Source organism: Perca flavescens, chromosome 8 (genome assembly GCF_004354835.1).
Source record: "Perca flavescens isolate YP-PL-M2 chromosome 8, PFLA_1.0, whole genome shotgun sequence".
NCBI lineage: Eukaryota > Metazoa > Chordata > Actinopteri > Perciformes > Percidae > Perca > Perca flavescens.
Window position 1 is genome coordinate 9,740,091 of NC_041338.1, and position 9,905 is coordinate 9,749,995.

Genomic DNA, 9,905 nt, shown 5'->3' on the forward strand with positions numbered 1-9,905 from the left:
AGATCCGATTGCGGCGCCCGGCGAGGGGCTGCCAGCAACGGGGAGAGGCAGGGGATCCTCCCACACTGTAGGGAAAAGCCAGGGGATCCTCCCACACCGTGGGGAAAAGCACATTTCCTCCGCTGCCTCTCCCCATGAAACCTGCTGTGTTTGTTTGATGTGTGTCTTTATTTATTTATTTATATTAGGACAATGCACATTAATGAACATTTCTGTAAATGCACCAGTGTTAGCCAGTTGGCTAATTTTCAACTGTAGTCCTAGTTGCATACATGTCTTTATGGTGGGAAGAAACCGGAGCAGCCGGAGGAAACCCACGTAAGCACAGGGAGAACATGCAAACTCCACACAGAAAGGCCTGGGACGACCTGGGTTCGAACCCAGAACCTTCTTGCTGTGAGGCAGAAGTGCTAACCACTGAGCCACCATGCTGCCTGCATTTTGTTAGAAAATGACTTGCAAAGCTGTGTTAGTGATGGGAATGTTTTTAGGCCACAATAAGTTGTTTGGTGCACAATTTACATGATTCTGACACAGAAACATCTTGATAAGCGATTCTGGTAGGAAATGACTGTAAAGCTTTTTAAGTGAAGAAACAATGTTTTCAGGCCACACACAAGGTGCTCTAAACAGCTTCTTGCGGTGTGTAAAGCTTGTTTCCATCACTAACATAGCATTACAGTCATTTCCTTCAAGAATGTCTTATAAAGGAAGTTTACAGTCATTTCTTACCAGAAGTGCTTATCAAGATGTTTTTATGTCAGAATCGTGTTCAAGGTGCTCTAAACAGCTTGTTGTGGCATGTAAAGCTTGTTTCCATAGCTAATATAGCTTTGCAATCATTTCCTCAAAGAATCTCTCACAAAGGAAGTTTCTCTTTCAGAATCATGTTTAAGGGGCTCCAAACAGCTTCTTGCATCGTGTAAACCTTGTTTCCGTCACTACAATAGCTTTACAGTCATTCCCTACCAGAAGTGCTTGTCAAGATGTTTTTATGTCAGAATCATGTTCAAGGGTCTCTAAACAGCTTCTTGCGGCGTGTAAAGCTTGTTTCCATCGCTAAAATGGCATTACAGTAATTTCCTTCAAGAATCTCTTATAAAGGAAGTTTCTATGTCAGAATCATGTTTACGGTGCTCTAAAAAGCTTCTTGTGGCGTGTAAAGCTTGTTTCCATATCTGAAATAGCTTTACAGACATTTATTCAGGAAACACCTACAAAGATGTTTCTCTTTCAGAATCATGTTCAATGGTCTCTAAACAGCTTCTTGTGGAGTGTAAAGCTTGTTTCCATCAATAAAATAGCATTAGAGTAACTTACTTCAAGAATCTCCTATAAAGGAAGTTTCTATGTCAGAATCATGTTCAAGGGTCAATAAACAGCTTCTTGCGGCGTGTAAAGCTTGTTTCCATCACTAAAATAGCATTACAGTTATTTCCTTCAAGAATCTCTTCTAAAGAAAGTTTCTATGTCAGAATCATGTTCAAGGTGATCTAAACAGCTTTTAGTGGCGTGTAATGCTTGTTTCCATATCTGCATAAAGCTTTACAGTCATTTCCTATCAGAAGTGCTTATCAAGATGTTTTTATGTCAGAATCATGTTCAAGGGTCTGTAAAAAGCTTCGTGCGGAGTGTAAAGCTTGTTTCCATCGCTAAAATAGCTTTACAGTCATTTCCTTGAAGAAACTCCTATAAATATGTTTCTGTTTCAGAATCGTGTTCAAGGGTCTCTAAACAGCTTCTTGCGGCGTGTAAAGATTGTTTCCATCGCTAAAATAGCTTTACGTCATTTCCTTCAAGAATCTCTTATGAAGGAAGTTTCTATGTCAGAATCATGTTCAAGGTGCTCTAAACAGTTTCTAGTGGCGTGTAATGCTTGTTTCCATATCTGAAATAGCTTTACAGTCATTTCCTTCAAGAAACTCCTATAAAGATGTTTCTGTTTCAGAATCATGTTCAAGGGTCACAAACAGCTTCTTGCGGCATGTAAAGCTTGTTTCCATCATTTAAAAAGCATTACAGTCATTTCCTTCAAAAATCTCTTATAAAGAAGTTTCTATGTCAGAATCATGTGTAAGGTGCTCCAAACAGCTTCTTGTGGCGTGTAAAGCTTGTTTCCATATCTGAAATAGCTTTACAGTCATTTCCTTCAGGAAACTCCTATAAAGATGTTTCTCTTTCAGAATCATGTTCAACGGTTTCAAAACAGCTTCTTGTGGTGTGTAAAGCTTGTTTCCATAGCTAAAATAGCTTTACGTCATTTCCTTCAAGAATCTCTTATGAAGGAAGTTTCTATGTCAGAATCATGTTCAAGGTGCTCTAAACAGCTGTATTGGTGTGTAATGCTTTTTTCCTTACCTGAAATAGCTTTACAGTCATTTCCTATCAGAAGTGCTTATCAAGATGTTTTTATGTCAGAATCATGTATAAGGTGCTCCAAAAAGCCTCTTATGGCGTGTAAAGCTTGTTTCATAACTAAAATAGCATTACAGTCATTTCTTCAAGAATCTCTTATAAAGAAGTTTCTATGTCAGAATCATGTGTAAGGTGCTCCAAACAGCTTCTTGTGGCGTGTAATACTTGTTTCCATATCTGAAATGGCTTTACAGTCATTTACAATAATCTCTTCTTATAAAGATGTTTTTGTTTCCGAATCGTGTTCAAGGTACTCTAAACAGTTTGTCGTAAAGCTTATTTCCATCGTTAAAATAACTTTACAGTAATTTCCTTCAAGAAACTCCTATAAAGATGTTTCTGTTTCAGAATCGTGTTCAAGGGTCTCTAAACAGCTTCTTGCGGCGTGTAAAGATTGTTTCCATCGCTAAAATAACTTTACGTCATTTCCTTCAGGAATCTCCTATAAAGTAAGTTTCTATGCCAAAATCATGTTCAAGGTGCTCTAAACAGTTTGTTGCGGCGTGTGAAGCTTATTTCCGTCGCTAAAATAGCTTTACAGTCATTTCCTTCAAGAAACTCCTATAAAGATGTTTCTGTTTCAGAATCGTGTTCAAGGGTCTCTAAACAGCTTCGTGCGGCGTGTAAAGCTTGTTTCCATCACTTAAATAGCATTACAGTAATTTTCTTCAAGAATCTCTTATAAAGATGTTTCTATGTCAAAATCAATGTGTAAGGTGGTCCACAAAGCTTCTTGCGGCGTGTAAATTTTGTTTCCATCGCTAAAATAGCATTACAGCAATTTCCTTCAAGAATCTCTTATAAAGGAAGTTTCGATGTCAGAATCATGTTTAAGGCGCTCTAAACAGCTTCTTGTGGCATGTAAAGCTTGTTTCCATATCTGAAATAGCTTTATAGTCATTTCCTTCAAGAAACTCCTATAAAGATGTTTCACTTTCAGAATCGTGTTCAACGGTCTCTAAACAGCTTCTTGTGGCGTGTAAAGCATGTTTCCATCACTAAAATGACATTACAGTAATTTCCTTCAAGAATCTCTTATAATGGAAGTTTCTATGTCAGAATCATGCTTAAGGTGCTCTAAACAGCTTCTTGTGGCGTGTAAAGCTTGTTTCCATATCTGAAATAGCTTTACAGTCATTTCCTTCAGGAAACTCCTATAAAGATGTTTCTCTTTCAGAATCATGTTCAACGGTCTCTAAACAGCTTCTTGTGGCGGGTAAAGCTTGTTTCCATCACTAACATAGCTTTACGTCATTTCCTTCAAGAATCTCTTATAAAGATGTTTCTTTGTCAAAATCAATGTGTAAGGTGCTGCTACGAGCTTCATGTGGCGTGTAAAGCTTGTTTCCATCAATAAAATAGCATTAGAATAACTTCCTTAAAGAATCTCCTGTAAAGGAAGTTTCTCTTTCAGAATCGTGTTAGTAGTATAAGAGTGGCGGGTTCGCGCGTGCATGTGTGACGTCATCACACGCACGCGCAAACCCACCCTGTAATCTGGTCATATGAGCGTGCATGTAACGTCGCGGGTGCCCGTTGGTACTCGCGATCGCCATCTAGTGGCCGAATGTGGTATTGCATCTAATCGTTGCTGGTACTCGCGGGCGCCATCTAGTGGCCGAATATGGTAGTGCATCTAATCGCCGGTTGGCGCGCGTGCATACCCGCGAACGTAATGACGTCGCGTCGAACGCCGTCACACCGCTGGCGCCATCTAGTGGCCGAATGTGGTATTGCATCTAATCGTTGCTGGTACTCGCGGGCGCCATCTAGTGGCCGAATATGGTAGTGCATCTAATCGTCGAAACTGCGCACGCATCTAGCGGATGTGATGACGTCGCGGTCGAATGTCGGCACACCGCGAGTGCCATCTAGCGGCCGAATATGGGGCGCGCACCCGTCGCCGATGCTGTGTGCGCATCTAGCGGATGTGATGACGCAGCGGTCGAATGTCGGCACACCCGCGATAGCCATCTAGTGGTCGAATATGGGAGCGCATCTCGCGAACGTGGTGACGATGTAGTGCGGGGGCCGCTTCACCACTACAGGGGTCTGGTGTGCACTTGAGCGGAGGCGGATTCTCACAGATTTCATAGTGCCTGTAGCACCCTTTTTACCACATTGCGTTTTTCCGCAACAAAAGGCCATCTGGAGTTTGTCTTATGTTTTGGTGAAAAACAACTAGGGATCGTTTCTCAGCAGTGCCCTCTTTAGCCTTTTGTTTACTGCTATTTAGCTCTTTTTTTAGATGTTTTTTAGCTAGTCTGGTAACTAGCTTGTTTCCACGTTTTTTCCACATCAAAAAGCCCTCTGGAGTTTCACTTTTTAATTCTTCTTGGTGCAAGCAACGCAGATTAGTTTTTTCATTGCTACCTACAAGTGGTAAGTAAAGCTTGTGTTTAAGAATGTTCAAAGCTATTTAATTCATTCAGTCATTCATGAATTAGCTAAAACTTTGATCGTGTGTTCGTAATGCTGGTGGGTTGTACCACATGACGCTAGTGTTAAAAAAAAAAAAAGAAAAGTCGTGTTAGACCAGTAGCTAGCTTGTAAATGTGGGGTCTTTTGTTGTGAGTGTTAAATCGTCATAAAGGGGTTTGGTTTGTGGTGTTTAAAACCCCTTGTTTCAAGACGGGGTCTGCTCACTTTTTTACCTGCATTTTGTAGCTACGTGGCTAGCTAAAACTTTCCCTCGTTTTCTCAACAAAGTCCTCTGAAGAAAGAGGATTCGGTTCTACAGCAATGGCTGCATTTGGTGAGTATATTTAAAAAAAAAAAAAGAAGCTTATTGTAAGGTATTTAATTCATTCAGACATTTGTGACTTAAAAACGTTTTTTTTTTTTTTTTTGTGTGTTATAATGTAGTTTGCATCATTAGGTGATCGTGCAAAGAGCTGGGATAACGTGGCTGTGTTAGTTGACGAAACTATTAAACCACAAGGTAAAAAACTTATAAATATATTATACACTACAGCATTAATTGATTTAGTACTGTGTTTTCATTCATTTTGTTTTTGTTTTAAAAAAAGCTCCGTGTAGCCCAATCCTACAGACCCCAACACGCCAGAACATTAAACCAAAGGCCACTCTAATAAGGAATAAGAACACAGCAAACAGGTATTTACGGTTTATTTATCTCTTTCAGTATGTAATATTTATTACTGTTTAATTTATCACTGTGTTTGTAGCCATCTAATATATATATATATATATATATATTCTTTGTCTAGACAATCAGCCCCTGAACAAAGGATCCGCAAGGGCGAGGGCTACTCGCTCTCCCATGTGGCTGAAATCAATCCTGTTGAAAGACCATGTGCTTCTATGCCCCTCTCTGTGAAAGCTGCTACGCCTAACGTTCGCCATCGTAAGCCTAAGAAGCAATTTATTGAGGTGAGTTTAAAAGGAAAGCAGTAAAATAGCGTGTTGTATTTAAATTTTTTTCTAATCTAATGCTAATTCCAGCCTGTGAAGCCATACACGACCGGTCTCCCGCCCAAAAGTAGCAGCCCTTCCTTTGTTCCGGTCTCGTCTTACCCGGCCACTGTATCTTATGATAGTAACACAGCAGCTGAGGTGAGAAAACCTTTTGTAGCTAACAGAATATATTTACATAGTGTTGTAAAAGCTTTTTAAATAAAATGTATATATTTTTAAAAAGGCTTTTTTCCTTTGTTTTAGCAACTAAAGGCGACGGAAGACTTAGTTTCATTGTATTTGACGCCTGAGGACGATTTCACACAGTCACCCCGTGGAGCAGATCGTATGTCCACACAAGCCTAAGAAGAGATCTAGGAAGAGATCTATTGATGTGAGTTTAAAAGGAAAACAGTAAAATAGCGTGTTGTATTTAAAAAAAAAAAAGATTATTTTCTAATCTAATGCTGATTTCAGCCTGTGAAGCCATACACGGTCTGTTTCCCGCCCAAAAGAAGAAGCCCTTCCTTTGTTCCAGACACGCCTTACCCAGACACTGTATCGGGTGTTCCTAACACCACTGCAGAGGTGAGAAACGCATTTGTAGCTAGCAGAATATATTTACATTGTGTTATAAAAGATTTTTAAATAAAATGTATATATTGTTAAAAAGGCTTTTTCCTTTGTTTTAGCAGCTAACGGCAAGCAAAGACTTGGAGTCCTTGCATCGGTCGTCGTCTAGTACACCAACGCCCTACCAGCCACCAAGTGTCTCCATTGAGAGGGAACAAAAGGATTCCCCTTTACAAAAGGCACCTGAAGAGTCCTTGCATTGGTCGTCGTCTAGTACACCAACGCCCTACCAGCCACCAAGTGTCACCATTGAGAGGGAACAAAAGACATCTGATGAGGTGTGTGTGTGTGTGTGTGTGTGTGTGTGTGCTTGTGTGTGTGTGTGTGTGTGTGTGTGTGTGTCTTTATTTAACCAAAAATATTTTGTTATACCTCTAGACAATCCATGCCATAGAAGTAGGCGAAGTATCCGAAGACACCGGACTAACAGCGACAGCCCCTACATCACGCCAAACAAATCGTGAAGCTACAGGCGAAGGGTCTGAAGACACAGAGCTAACAGCACCCGTCCCTACAACACGTCAGACAAATCGGGAGCTACGGGAGAAGAGTCTGAAGACACTGGACTAACAGCAACACAGCTTACACCCCACCAACCGTGTCAGGCTGCTTTGCAGGAGGCCCCTGAATATAATGTAGGTGAATACCTCTTTAACTGTATCTATAGCACCGAGGAAGGCACCGATTATGTCAGCTGTATACCACACACCTCTGTTATAACTGTGGCAGATAAAAAGTGTAACAGCGCTAATACCGCCATAACCACTCCTGTAAATGTATTAGAGGTTAACGTTCCATTCCTTGATAAGCAAGCAGTACCTAATTATATTACTAACAATCGGTTTGAACAAGGTGGGGCACTAGGAGGTCCTGAGCAGTTAACATTACTTCAGAGTGCAGAGTTTTTTGAGTATTGCGTTAACACATCCCTCAACAACCTGCAGTCGCTGACCCTTATAAACAAATACAATCAGAATTAGCGAATTACGAAAACAAAACAATGGTCTTATGAATAAATTAGATGTCTTGCAAACAGCTAACACACAATTGACCGGTTTGGTCACAGACTTTGGAACTGCGCTAGCCATTCAGGCCAGAGCTAACACGCATTTGGTTGATATGGTCACAGGCTTTGGCACAGCTATTGCCTCTCATGTCAGCTCTCTCAATTCAATGCTTGATCCTATGATAGTATGCCTTAAAAACACAATGAATATGACCCCGCAGTAAAAAGTGTTAAAACAGTCTATAGTTTGTGCAAAAAAAAAAAAAAAAAAAAAAAAAATGTCATCCCCAAAAAAAAAAAAAAAAAAATCTGAACCCCTAGGGGGTGTGATGCTCGTATTGATGAGGAACTAGAATGGCCGTGCAAGGGCGATTACACAAGAGCAGTAAACAATCCTCAATTTTTTTGCACGATTGTGCGCAATGCATGCAAAAATATTGAAGCATGGTCCCGATCTATGCCTCGCGCTAGACCTAGTGAAAGCAACAGTGAGAAAACACACACATCAGATAGACCTGCTCCTGCGCGGTTGTCACATAATGGTCCTTCAAGCGTATATTCCAGCAATACACAGGCCAATACAGACTCTACACAATCATCAAATACAGACCCCACAGGCATAGATCAGAGTAATAAGAGATCATCATGTTTTCCGAGTGTTCAGCCCTCAAAACGATCTTGTACAGATGAGCAGACTGGTCCCCAACCGTCCACAAGCGCTTATAGACCCCCTCCATCACCCTCAGAAAATCCTCAGGGTAGTGTGCAGTGTGGTGCGGGGCGGGTTTCTAAGGTAACATCTGAAATAGCATCCAGACAGATACCCCTTTTTAATGCTGCTGAATTTCGTCAAGATGTTGACTTGCGAAATATTGATTTGACGGATATTGGTAGTGTTCCTGAAAGGGTGTATAGCACCCTAACAGGTTTAATAGAGAGGGCGTTGGGTAATGCAACACAGGACAGTGTTTTAAATGTTGAGTTAAGGGGTCCCGCCGTAGATGTCCCTATCCAAACAATGTTGAATTCAAGCGATGGCTATAACACAGACACATTTCTGGAGCAAGTAGCACAGGCGATGCAGAGTAACGATAATTCACTGACCGAAGACTCTTTAGAATTAATTGTGACAATAGCGCGCAATATGTCGGGAGGGAATGGTGGGGGATGTCGAAAACTAGGAAGCATTGGTTACGATCAAATATTGTCAGAAAAAGGTAATGCTTTGTATAATCCCAAGAATAACGCTGGTAACGACAATCTCTGGTTTTCTCTCTGCCTGGCACATTATGTAAACAGCAGATTGTCGCATGATGAGAAGATGAATTATGCCAAGCAGCTGCATAGTGATTTGGGTTTTGACTACACACATAAAGTTTCGTTCTCTGATGTTGACAGATTTCAGAAACATTTGAAAAGGAAAATTGTGATATTCCATCATGTAGCTGGCTGTAAAAAAACCACAATCTTCAAAACGCACGACAAACCCGATGTGAAAACAGCGTGGTTGTATTTGCATTTGCACGTAAATAAAACGGCTTTTTTTGGGGCGTCTTACGTTTGCGAGGGGTGTTACAAGACCTACCAGAACCCTCTGGGGCACCGTTGTAGTTGGGATTGTAATGTGTGTTACACTGCTTGTATACCTGACAAGACCATTAAATGCAGAGACTGTAGACGCATATGCAAATCGCAACAGTGTTTTGAAAACCATAAAAAACCCGATGGGAAACACGGGCTTATACCGTGCAATACAAACAAATATTGCGAGTCCTGTCACGCAACATATCGTGTGTCGAAAAATCCACACAGCTGTAAAAAACCTAAATGCCTACATTGTAGAGAGCCTTTAGGTGCTACTACGCACTCTTGCTATATACAACCCGTAGAACGCAAAGAAAGTAGTGATAAGTATCTCTTTTACGATTTCGAAACACGTTATCAATGTGGGCGTCATGAAGCTAATTTTGTATGCATTATGGATATGGACGGGCAAAAAAAACTGCTCTGAAACAACAAATTGCGTCGCATCATTCATTCAGAACTACAGACAGGAGAAATACAAAGGCTATACTTTTATAGCACACAATGCTTCAGGTTTTGACAGTTATATAGTTTTAGAGTATCTGGTGAGTCAGAAACTTTGTCCAACTATTACTATGCGCGGTTCTAGGGTGCTTCTGATGATCGATTCTACTTTCAATCAGCGTTGGATCGATTCGTTCAGTTTTATCCCTATGGCTCTGTCTAAAACTCCGGCAGCAATGGGGTTCTCAGATCTTCTCAAAGGATTCTTCCCCCATGAATTTAACAAGCGAGAGAATGAGAATTATATTGGACCGTATCCTGCACCAGCTCTATATGGTTATGATGCTAAGAGTGACACCTCTAAGAAAACGTTCATGGAGTGGTACGATACGGTCCGCGACACCCC

The 9,905-nt window shown here is 40.9% G+C and overlaps 1 long non-coding RNA gene across 1 annotated transcript; it reads left to right on the forward strand.

The window, feature by feature from the left end:
- Positions 1–6,331: 6,331 nt before the first annotated feature.
- LOC114559512 (uncharacterized) lies at positions 6,332–6,972 on the forward strand. Its single transcript, XR_003693114.1, has 3 exons — positions 6,332–6,420; positions 6,525–6,743; positions 6,844–6,972. It is a non-coding gene; the product is annotated as an uncharacterized LOC114559512 (long non-coding RNA).
- The last annotated feature ends 2,933 nt before the right edge of the window (positions 6,973–9,905 follow it).